Source organism: Jaculus jaculus, chromosome 5, assembly GCF_020740685.1.
Source record: "Jaculus jaculus isolate mJacJac1 chromosome 5, mJacJac1.mat.Y.cur, whole genome shotgun sequence".
Lineage (NCBI taxonomy): Eukaryota > Metazoa > Chordata > Mammalia > Rodentia > Dipodidae > Jaculus > Jaculus jaculus.
In genome coordinates this window covers 137,590,562-137,602,902 of record NC_059106.1, presented here as the reverse complement: position 1 = coordinate 137,602,902, position 12,341 = coordinate 137,590,562, and the positions used below count along the sequence as shown (strand labels likewise).

The window sequence follows — 12,341 nt, the reverse complement described above, 5'->3', positions numbered from 1 at the left end:
TGCTGGAAAATCCAAAGGAAAGGGAAAAAGTGTCTCTTTAGATATCTTAGATCCTACCAGGGAGGTTACAATTCTCCTCTCTTTGTTTCCAAACCTCTATCTTTTTATTTTAGTTTATTTTTTTTTTGAGGTAGGGTTTCACTCTAGTCCAGGCTGACCTGGAACTCACTCTGTAGTTTCAGGCTGGTCTTGAATTTACAGCGATCCTCCTACCTCTGCCTCCAAAGTGCTGGTATTAAAGGTATGCATTGCTATGCTTAGGCCTCAGTCTTGATGGATTTGGTATGAAAATTCCTGAAAGATCATAATTAGAATGTAAGTAGGGACCAAGGCTTGAAGCCATTCAGTTAATGTCAGGTAACAATGCCTAATAACTACATAACCTTTTGGCTTTGGCTACTTTTGGAAAGGTTGACATAATGATTCCTTTTTTGTTTCTTGAGGTAGGGTCTCACTGTAGCCCAGGCTGACCTGGGATTCACTAGGAAGTCTCAGGGTGGCCTCAAACTCACGGCAATCCAACCACCTCTGTCTCCTGAGTGCTGGAACTAAAAGCGTGTGGCCACCATGACCAGCTCCATTTTTTTCTTTTTTGAACGGGCAGTGGCCTGCGTGCTCTGGCTGAAGTCAAGGTTGGTTGCTCGGTCCTGGGCTTGCTGCCCCACACCAGCAGAGCTGTGGTCAACTAGCCACTCTGACTCCATTTAAGATTTCTATTTTTTTTTTTTTTTGTTGTTGTTGTTTTTCAAGGTAGGGTCTCACTCTAGCTCAGGCTGACCTGGGATTCATCTGTAGTCTCAGGTGGCCTCGAACACACAGTGATCCTCCACCATGCCCTGCCTAAGATTTATTTATTTATTCGAGACTTTGAGACCGAGAGAGGAGTGGAAGGGAGGGAGGGAGGGAGGAAGGGAGAGAGAGAGAGAGAGAGAGAGAGAGAGAGAGAGAAAGAGAATGGGCACGCCAGGGCCTCTAGCCACTGCAAACAAACTCTAGACGCAAGAGCTACCATGTGCATCTGGCTTATGTGGGACCTGGAAAATCAAACCTGGGTCCTTAGGCTTCACAGGCAAGTGCCTTAACTGCTAAGCCATCTCTCCAGCTCTAGAGTCCTTTCTTGAATTTAATTTTGTCTGTCTTGTGGGTGATGCCCTAGCATCTCAAAAATATTGCTCTTTATCAGTAGTTGTAGTTATGTAGAATGTTAACAGAGAACAGTTACAAAGTTTTATAGAAACACCAGCCACGAGGAAATATTTTTTTCTTTCTTTTAAAAAAAATTATGTTTATTTAGTGACAAGAGGAAATACTTAAAGGAAAATAGGACTGGGGATGTAGATCAGTTGGCAGAGTGTTTGCCTAGCATGAAGCTCTAGGTATGATCCCCAGATGTAGTAGCCCACTCCTGTATTCTTAGAACTTGAGAGGATCAGAAGTTCAGTTTCATCCTCAGCTATATAGCAAGTGCAAAATGAGCCTGGGCAACATGATAACTCATCTTAAAAAATTAAATAGGTACTGGGCAGATGTTTTATCAGTTAAAGGCATTTGCTTGCAAAGTCAGCTAGCATGAGTTCAGTTTTGCAATCACTCATATAAAGCCTGATGGGCATTTATTTGCAGTTACAAGAGACCCTGGTGTGTGCGTCTCTCTCTCTTTCACACACATATGCAAATAAATATAATAGATATATAAATATTTAAAAACAAAAATAGTTTGATCATTACTTGTTTACAGATGTACTCTTTAGGCGACTAATACCTAATAACTTTTAATTATTAGGAGGTACTACTTGGCATGCATGTGTTAGGGCATGCATAATTATACTTGTTTAAAGTCATGATGAAATTCAGGACACATGAACACAGGCTTGGGAAAGGTTAGCATCATTAATTATATTTGTCTGGAGGAAACCAATTTGGTAAAAGTGTTCTCCTAACCTTTGTATCTTAGAAGGCTTATACAATACAAGAGGGATATAAATACATTCAACATACAAATGAGTTAGCAACAATTAGCATCACTACACAGAAGAACTATACAATGGTCTTTTTTTAAAAATATTTTTTGTTCATTTTTTATTTATTTATTTGAGAGTGACAGACACAGGGAGAAAGACAGATAGAGGGAGAGAGAGAGAATGGGCGTGCCAGGGCCTCCAGCCACTGCAAACGAACTCCAGATGCATGCGCCCCCTTGTGCATCTGGCTAACGTGGGACCTGGGGAACTGAGCCTCGACCCAGGGTCCTTAGGCTTCACAGGCAAGCGCTAACCACTAAGCAATCTCTCCAGCCCCAATATACAATGGTCTTTTATATACTAATTTGGCTTCCATATGAACTATGTGGACACTTCCTCCCTATGAGGGAAGGAGGGAGCAGGTCTTTTGGAATCAGAACCATTTCACCTCCTCTGACAGGTTGCCTGCAAGGTAGGGCCATGTTTGGTGACTGGTGGCCCCACACTGAACTATGGATTTGTGGACCTTCTACTAATGTATGGAATACTTGGCTTTGGTAGCTGCTGGAGCCAAGTACACCTTGATTCATGGCAGTCCCCAGAAGCACCAGGGGTAAGGGTCAAGTGCAGATGGATATGGGGACAAAACAGAGAAGATGAAAAAGATGAAGCTTGTCTTAGGGGTAGGCAATTATCCTTCCAAGAGTATTGTTTTTGTAGACAGACATTAGGCTTGGAGGTCATCAAAGGATGGACCACCCCTCCTTGCCCTCCTGTTTCCCCAGTAACTTTAGAAAGCTACTTCCTCCTGCTCAGAGGAGGTGGAGTCTGTCAATCACTCACCTGGTGAAGAGATCACATGTCACCTACAGGCATGGAAACAGGTGGGAGGAATAGTTATCCCCTTAGATTGCACCCTATCCCTTTGATGGCGCTTCCTTCTCTCTCCTTCCTCGTCTGTTGGGCTTGAATTGAAAGGAAGAAGTATGGGGATATCTTTCTCTTCTTTTCCTTTTCACATGGGTAACAGACCCGTCAGCTGATTATTCTTGCTTAAGTAAAGGCCAATTTAATCCTTTAATTTTAAGGGTTAAGCAATTATCTGCTGTTCCAGGACAAGTTCATGTGCAGCCCCTTGCATATATGGCTATCGTGGGTCCTGGGGAATTGAACCTGAGTCTGTTGGCTTTGTAGGCAAATGCCTTAATTGCAAAGCCATCCCTCCAGTCCAATATTTCTTTTTTTAAAAAAATTTATTTTACTTATTTATGAGTTGGGGGTAGAGAGAATGGGCAAGCCAGGGCCTCCAGTCATTGCAAACGCACTTCAGAGGTATGCATCACCATGTGTATCTGGCTTATGTGGGTTCTGGGGAATTGGACCTGGGTCCGTAGGCTTTTCAGGCAAACGTCTTAACCACTAAGCCATCTCTCCAGCCCAGATTATTTTTTAAATTTATTTATTTTAACTGACAACTTTCATAATTATAGACAATAACCCATGGTAATGCCATCGTTTCCCCCACTTTCTCCTTTGAAACTCCACTCTTCACCATACTCCTTCCCATAAGTCTCTCTTTTATTTTGATGTCATCTTTTCCTCCTATTATGATGGTCTTGTGTAGGTAGTGTCAGGCACTGTGAGGTCATGGACATTCAGGACATTTTGTGTCTGGAGGAGCACATTGTAAGGGGTTCTACCTTTCCTTTGGCTCTTACATTCTTTCCTCCACCTCTTCTGCAATGGACCCTGAGCCTTGGAAGGTATGATAGGGATCTTTCCGTGATGAACACTCCTCTGTCACTTCTTCTCAGCACCATGTTGCCTTCTGAGTCATCCCAAGGTCACTATCATCTGAAAAGAGAAATTTCTTTAACCAAAAGTGAGAGAAGCAATATATATGGGTATGAACTTTAAGAGAAGTGCTTACCAGGCAGTTTGGTGAGCCTAGTATATACATTTAACCAGACACCAGCAGATCTTACACCCCTAAGACTCATGACTACCCCTGTTGTAGGTTTTCAGTCTCAGGCATGTATTCTCTTCCATGGAGTGGGCCTCCAGTCCAATTAAAGAGTGATTGGTTTCCCCTATAACAGACATGCCAGTATTATACCTGTTGGCTCATTTGGCCTGGCTGGCCAAATTTAAGGCTTGCAGTGCCCAAAGTTGAGTAATCTCCACTGGTGATTTTTCTCTCTTCATTGAACTGCATGCAACATAGCATTTTCCATTTTTTTCCAGCTGTTCTATGTGGAGGAGGTTTTCAGCTCATCTTCAGCAGGATTTCTCAGTGGAGTATGTGGAGCCCAAGTATGTGGAGTCTTTGGCAAGAGGGTCTTACCATCTATTCCTGGTGGGAAACCAAGAGCCTCTTAAATGGCCTGCAATGTTTTTTGGGGCATCAAAGACCTCCCTGGCCAACAACTCATTGGAAGGTATCTCATCCCTGACACTGAAACTTTTCTAGTAACAATCTATGGCTTCTGGGTGTGCTTGTCCAAAAAAAGTAGGTTTCCATATGACTTTTTAATTCCCTTTTAGATTTTGATTAGCCCACGTCCCATCTTTCCTTCACTCAATCTCTTTGCCTGACCTTACTTAGGTCTTTCCACTTCCATTAATGTGTTCTACTTACATATATAAAATACCATTGTATTAAGTCCCCCTTACACCCTGCCTTTATATTCCCTTTATATCTCTTTTCTAGCTAACTGGCCTCTGATACTGAGTTTAATTCCAACTACATAGAAGTAGAATCATTTGTAGCTAGGATCCATGTATGACAGAGAACATGTGATGTTTGGCTTTCTGGGACTGGGTTACCTTGTTAGCTCACTAAGTATAATCCTTCCCAGATCCATCCATTTTCCTGCAAATTTCATTTTTCTTTACCACTGAGTAGAACTCCACTGTGTAATTGTGTTACATCTTCATTATCCACTCATCAGTTGAGGGACATCTAGGCTGGTTCCATTTCCTAGCTATTGTGAATAGAGCGGCAATAAACATGGTTGATAAAGTGTCTCTAATGTAGTGAGATGAGTCCTCAGGCTTAGGAGTAATATAGCTGGGTCATATAATAAATCTATTTTTAGCTGTCATGGGAAACTCCACACTGACTGGACCAGATTGCATTACCACCAACAGTGTAGAAGGGTTCTTCTTTTTCTGTGTCCTCACCAGCATTTATGGCCATTTGTTTTCATGATGGCAGCCATTCTGACAGGAGTGAGATGGAATCTCAATGTAGTTTTAATGTGCATTTCCCTGATGGGTAGGAATGTAGAACATTTTTTTAGATGTTTATATGTCACCTGTATTTCTTCTCTTAAGAACTCTCTATTTAGTTCCATAGCCCATTTTTTTTAAGCTGGATTGTTTGATTTGTTATTATTTAGGTTTTTAATTTCTTTGTATATTTTGCATATTAATCCTCTGTCAGATGTATAGCTGGTAAAGATTATCTCCCATTTGGTAGGTTGCCTCTTTGCTCTATTCACAGTGTCTTTTGCCATACAAAAGCTCTGTAATTTCATGAGGTCCCAGTGGGTTCATCTGTGGTTTTATTTCCTGAGCAATTGAGGTTATATTCAGAAAACTTTTGCCAAGACCAATATATTGAAGGGTTTCCCCTGCTTTTTTTCCTCTAGCAGTTTCAGAGTTTCAGGTCTGATATTAAAGTCTTTGATCCATTTGAATGAAGAGAGATAAGGGTCCAATTTCATCCTTCTACAGATACATATCCAGTTTTCCCAGCACCATTTGCTGAAGGGGCTGTCTTTTCTCCAATGAGTATTTTTGCCTAAGATCAGTGGCTGTAGATACCCTGACTTACATCTGGGTCTCCTATTTGTTCCATTGATCTACATGTATGTTTTTGTGCCAGTACCCTGCTATTTTTGTTACTATGACTCTGTAATACATGTTAAAATCAGGTATGATGATACCACCAGCCTTATTTATTTATTTATTTAGTTAATTTAATTTATTAGTTTTCTTTTCAGCAAATACAGGCAGTTTGGTACCATTGTTTAGGCTCATCCATGATCTACCCCCTCCCAATGGACCCTCCTTGTTGATGTAAATGGGTCGTGCATTGTGGAGTTAGCCCACAGTTATTTGTACGATAAATGTCTCTGCATATCATGACCCAACATGTGACTCTGACATTCTTTCCTCCCCCTCTTCCGCAAAATTTCCCTGAGCCATGTTGGGTTTATTTTTGGTCTGCTTCAGTGACCAGCATTATTTTTGTTGCTCAAAATTGTTTTTGATATTCGAGGTTTTTTATGCTTCCAAATGAATTTTAGGATTGTTTTTTTCTATTTCCATGAAGAACACCATTGGAATTTTGATGGCCAGTACTATATTAAATAAAAATGATGACAGTGGACAGCCTTGTCTTATTCCTGATTTTAGTGGAAAAGTTTCAAGTTTTTCCCCATTTAGTCTTATGTTGGCTGTAGGTCATAAATAGCTTTTGTTATGTTGAGATATGTTCCTTCTATTCTGAGTTTATGTATGACTTTTTTTTGTCTTTGTTTTTTGAGGTGGGGTTCACTCTAGCTCAGGCTGAGCTGGAATTCACTATGTAGTCTCAGGGTGGCCTTGAACTCTCGACAATCCTCCTACCTCTGCCTCCTGAGTGCTGGGATTAAAGGCATGTGCCACCATGCCTGGCTCCAATTACTGGCAAATTCTAAAATTCAACTGAGCAATGTAGACATTCAATCAAAACCAGCACAGAGTATTTATACAAGCATGGGGATTAAACTACATAGATAATCTAGTAAAGCAGCGTCCCTAAGGGTGTGTGTTGCCCCACACCTTTAATCCTGTCTAGTGGGAGGTTACGCTTTCTGGTCTGAAATGGTTTTTAAGTCATCCTTGGGCCAGTCAGTCCCTGACTCTGATAATGATAGAAGAAAAAGACAAAGGTCCTAAAAATCATGAAACATCAAAGGCAACAACAGTCAACACTAAAATACAGCTTATTTGAGAAGGGTAAAGCCAACCAAAAATATATCATTCAAATGTAATACATCTTTCCTGGCATGGAAAGAGAGGTTGGCACTTCCAGTGCAGGCTTATGTATCTGGCTTTGTATAAGTAGGCCCTATTACCTTTTGGGATGGCTTCCAATCTCACCAATGCTGAGTGCCCACCTTGATTCTGGGCAGCCTGTGGTGAATGAGTTCTCTGGGTGTTCATGACTCTGATGGAGAATGGGAGACTTTGCAGGGTGTTTGGAGTTGTAACAGAGCTGCTTGGCTGCTCCCATTTGTATCTCCTTCAGCAGCTGCTCAGCTGGCCTCTGCTGTCTTCCCCTTCAGGTTTCTTGACTTTGCCAGGAGGCTGATATGAGTGGAAAACCCCTTCACCTTGTATCTCCTCCTGCTGCTCTGCATTGCTGGGTGGGCGGGCTTGTGGATTGGGGCCGCTGGTGCCTCAGCGGGATTCTGGCTTGTTTTCTCCTTTCTGGCAAATCTTGGTCTCTCTTGCTTCTCTGGTTGATAATAACATACACCTTCACTTTTCAGTAGAAGAGCATATTTTTCTATGTTTCTGTTTATTTCCCTCCCTAGGCTGCTTTGGTGTGACTAGTATGCCGCTATCTTACCCAGAAGCCCTGTTTTTTTTCTTCCAGATTTCTTAATAATACAAGAATCTCAAGCCTTCCAAACTCAGCTATTGAGTACTGAATCTAGAGAAATGACATGCTGCCAGACTGCCTGAGGACTAAAGGTACCACAGGTAAACTGACATAAAACATGGAAACTAAACACAGTCCTATAGACCTCCCAAGATTTAAGCTGTGCCCTCCAAAGACAAAGGAAGATAATATCTTTGTATCTTGTCAATGTAATCGTCATGTGTGTTCATAATTGTCTTATGTGATTGTATGTAATTCTATGTTAAAACCACACAACCCAAAACTCAGGCTGCCCCCTAAAATTGCCAAAATAACTGAATAACAAAATATTGTGGCCACCTAATTTTTTGATGCGTTTATGTTGTGTGCTATCACCATTTTTTTATGCTTCATGGTATACCAACTTAACATGTATGAATAGGCATGAATTCAAATGTTGGGGTATTAAAGGACTAAAAGTTCATATATACTTACACTTAGATATACTTCCTGAGCCCCATGAAAATGATATTTTTTCTAGTAAATATTTCAGAAAACCTTAAAATGCTCATTTTTTTGGGGGGGGGTCTTAAGACAGGAGTTTCATTGGTAATACAGGTTAGCATTGGATGTATATTTTTTAAATGCATCCTTTGAAATGTATATTTTATTTTGTTTTATTTTTAGACTGAGTGAGAGAGAGAGTGAAAGAGAGAATTGGTGTGGCAGGGTCTCGCCACTGCAATCAAACTCCAAACACTTGCACCCCTAGTGTGCATGTGTGACTTTGTGCTTGCATCACCTTTGTGTGCTGGCTTATGTGAGATCTGGAGAGAGATTGAACATGAGTCCTTAGGCTTTGCAGGCAAGTGCCTTAATTGCTAAGCCATCTCTCCAGCCCATGGATATACATTTTTAATGATGATTTCTTTCCAAAACAGATTTTTAAAACATTTAATTAATTCTATTTCATTTTTGAAATGGTCATGGGTAAGAAAATAGACAAAAATTGCTTTATGTTAATCAAAATACCTCTACGTAATGCACATTAAAAGGTCTTTCGGGAGAGGAGAGATGGGTTAGTGGTTAAGACTCAGGTTTGAGTCCTCAGTACCCACATAAGTCAGATGCACAAGGTGACACATATGTCTGGAGTTCATTTGCAGTGGCTGGAAGCCCTGGTATGCTCATTCTCTCTCTCTATCTGACTCTGTTTCCCTTTCCCTTTCTCTCTCTCTTAAATAAATGAAGTATTAAAAAGTTATTTTATTAGATTAATTACACTAGATTTTAGTATTTATATTTTAGTTTGACCTGACTGAGATGAAATCCTTAGATAAACAGTTTGTTTCAGTCAATACTTGAAATTTAGCTGACCACTTTTTCAAAGGAAGAGACAGAGGTAACAGCTCCTATGTATGTAGTCCAAAATTGTCCTCAACACACATACACACACACAAACACACACACACACACACACACACACACACACACACACACACACACACCCTAATTTTAAATTAGGCATGTCAAGAATTTTGACACATAAGTTAAAATAATGCAAAAGTGAAGTGGCCAGAAGTTTGCTATTCAGTTACTTTTAAGAACTCTAAGGGCAGATTTAGTTTACCCAATGCTGTTTCAAATACAAAATGACTCAAAAGTTACATTAATTCAGAATGCAGTTTTAGATAAACCATCATAATTTTGCAAAGACTAGTCAGCTAGAATTCTCCATAGGGGGAATCAAGATATTACAGACTTAGTATTTTTCATGATAACACAAATTACAATGTAAATCTCACACTTGTTTTTCTGAGTCCCAAATAATTCAACAGATCCATCTTATGGCCTAAAAAGATCAGCACACTTCAATCCTCCGTATCACATGGCAGTGTTGCATGAAACTTTTCCTGGGGGGAGGAAAGCAGACATCTACTCATCCCAAGTGGGGCACAAACAACAGACTAAAGCCCTCAAACCAATAAACCAATGAGCTTATTGGGGTTATAGACTTTATAGAACACAGGTGAGGAGTTACAGGAGTGTAGGTGACCTCAAAACAGCTATATCACCTCAAAGTTTCATCCCATCTCAGATCATGTCTTTGTGGAAGTTACATTACAGAGTCCCCATTCCAGTTAACATTCCACTGGCTATAAACTAGGGAATCTTCCAAGATCACTTGTGGCTTGGGGTGGGGGAAGGCAGGAGAGAATAATAGCTGGAATATCAGGTGACGTTCTGTGACCCTACCCTCTTCCATCTACTAGGGAACAGCTCCATTACCATTAACACAGTCTTGGATATCACTGGATTGCTCTGCTCCAAGGTTACCACAGGCTATAGGACCAAGGCATTCTCTACTCTAAGATGGCATCGTGTCATGCCTGGAGAAAAAAAACAAAAACAAAAACATACTACAAGAGGCAGATAGTTACATCGATCAACAGAACTTCAAATTTGCTTAAAAGAAATTCCAAACTGATAAGTTCTGTCATAAAAATGGTATGATAATCCAAATGAACATTTTGCTTCCCTTCTGGACTCCTTCACAGTTTGTCCATAGAAGATCCTTGTCACTGTCTCCTTGCTTCCTCTGTTGCCCAGAGCTCTACACTTCCTAGACCTGCATGCGTGCATCTCCATCCATGTCTACCAGACTGGTGTCCAGACAGTCAATGCCTGCTGGGAGTTCTACTGCCTGGAACATGGCATTCAGCCTGATGGCCAGATGCTAAGTGGCAAGACCATTGCGGGAGATGACTCCGTCTTCTTCAGTTAGACGAGCACTCACAAGCATGCTCCCAGGGCAGTGTTTGTAGACCTGAAACCCATGGTCATTGGAAAAGTTTATACTGGCATGTACTGATAGCTTTTCTACCCTGGGCATTTCACTACAGGCAAGGAAGATGCTGCCCATAACTATGTCATGGCCACTATACCATTGACAAAGTGATTACTGACCTTGTTTTGGATTGATTTTATAAGCTGGCTGACCAGTGCACATGTCTATAGGCTTTTAGGAGAAACTGGTTTCACCTTGTTACAGTTACCTTTTCATTGCTGGGGAAAAACACCCAACCAGAAATAGCTCATGGAAGGAAAGGTTTTATTTCAGGCTAAGAGTTTGATGGGGAAGTTTCATCATGGTGAAGAAAGTATGCCAGAGCATCCGCAGTAGGACAGGAGCAGTGAGTGTGCTAGCTAATGAACACGAGCAAGGCTGGACGAATAACCTTCAAGGTTCACCCTCAGCAGCATACCTTCTCTGGCAAGGCTCCAACTCCCCAAAAGCTCTATCAACTAGTGATTGATGAGGCTATCTGTGACATCAGTCATAGAAGACTTGATATTGAGCATTCCACCTACACTAACATTCATCATCTTATTAGCCAGCTAATGTTCCCCATCACTTCTTCCCTCAGATTTGTTGAAGTCTTGAATGTCAATCTAACAGAATTCCAGACCAAGCTGGTACCCTACATCGGCATCCACTTTCCTCTGGGCACATATGCTCTTGTCATCTCTGCTGATGAGGCCTACCATGAGCAGCTTACTATAGCAGAGATCATCAGAGCCTGTTCTGAGCTAGCCAGCCATATGCTAAGTGACCCTCACAGTGGTATATACATGGCTTGCTTCCTGCTGTACCATGATGATGTGGTTCTCAAAGATATTGATGCTGCTATTGTACCATCAAAACCAAGCATACTGGGGACTGGGAAAATGGCTTAGTAGTTACAGCATTTGCCTGTGAAGCCTAAGGACCTAGGTTTGATTCCCCAGGACCCACGCAAGCCAGATGCACAAGAGGGAACATGTGTTTGCAGTTCCTATGCAGTGGCTAGAGGTCCTGGTGTGCCTATTCTCTCTATTTGTCTCTTTCTCTCTCATAAATAAATAAATAAAACATTTAGAAAATATTAACAAAAACCAAACATACCATCCAGTTGTGGACTGGTGCCCCATGGGCTTCCAGGTCGGCATTATTTACCAGCCTCACACTTTAGTACCTGGTGGAGATCTGGCTAAGGAACAACAAGCTGTGTGCATGCTGAGCAACATCATGGCTAGTGCTGAGGTCTGGGATTACCTAGATCACAAGTTTGATCTGGTGTATGCCAAATGTGTATTTGTGCACTGGTACCTAGGTAAGGTAGTGTCAGAAGGAGAGTTTTTTGATACTTGAAAGGACATGGCTGTCCCCGAGAAGGACTATGAAGGTTGGAACCAATATTGCTAAAGAAGAAGAAAGTAAAGAATATTTTTAGGACTTTTGTGTAAGATGGAAGCACAGTAGTCACACCAAAGCAGCCTAGGGAGGAAATAAGCAGAAAAATAGCAAAATATACTCTTCTACTGAAAAGTGAAGGTGTATAAGTTATCAACTACAGCAGAGAAGGAGAGTCTCAGATCTTCTAGAAAGGAGGAAGCTGGCCAGAATCCTGCCCAGGTGCCAGTGGCCTGATTTGTGTGCCTGCCAACCTGGCTGATGCAGAGCTACAGGAGGAGAAACCAGGTGGAGGGATTTTCCACTCACATGAGCCTTCTCACAAAGAAACCTGAAGGGGGAGACAACAGGGACCTGCTGAGCAGCTGCTGAAGGAGAACATAAACAGAATCAGCTGAGCAGCCCCAGCACAACTCCAGGCAGCTTACACAGCTTCCCACCCCCCAACCACCAGTGCGGCAAACCACTGGAGAACTCATTCACCCCTAGTCCCACAGCATCCAGCACAGCC

General features: G+C 41.6%; 1 pseudogene; it reads left to right on the top strand.

Annotated features, from left to right (window-relative positions):
* Positions 1 to 10,806: 10,806 nt before the first annotated feature.
* LOC101604056 lies at positions 10,807 to 11,870 on the top strand (annotated as a pseudogene).
* Positions 11,871 to 12,341: the final 471 nt, after the last annotated feature.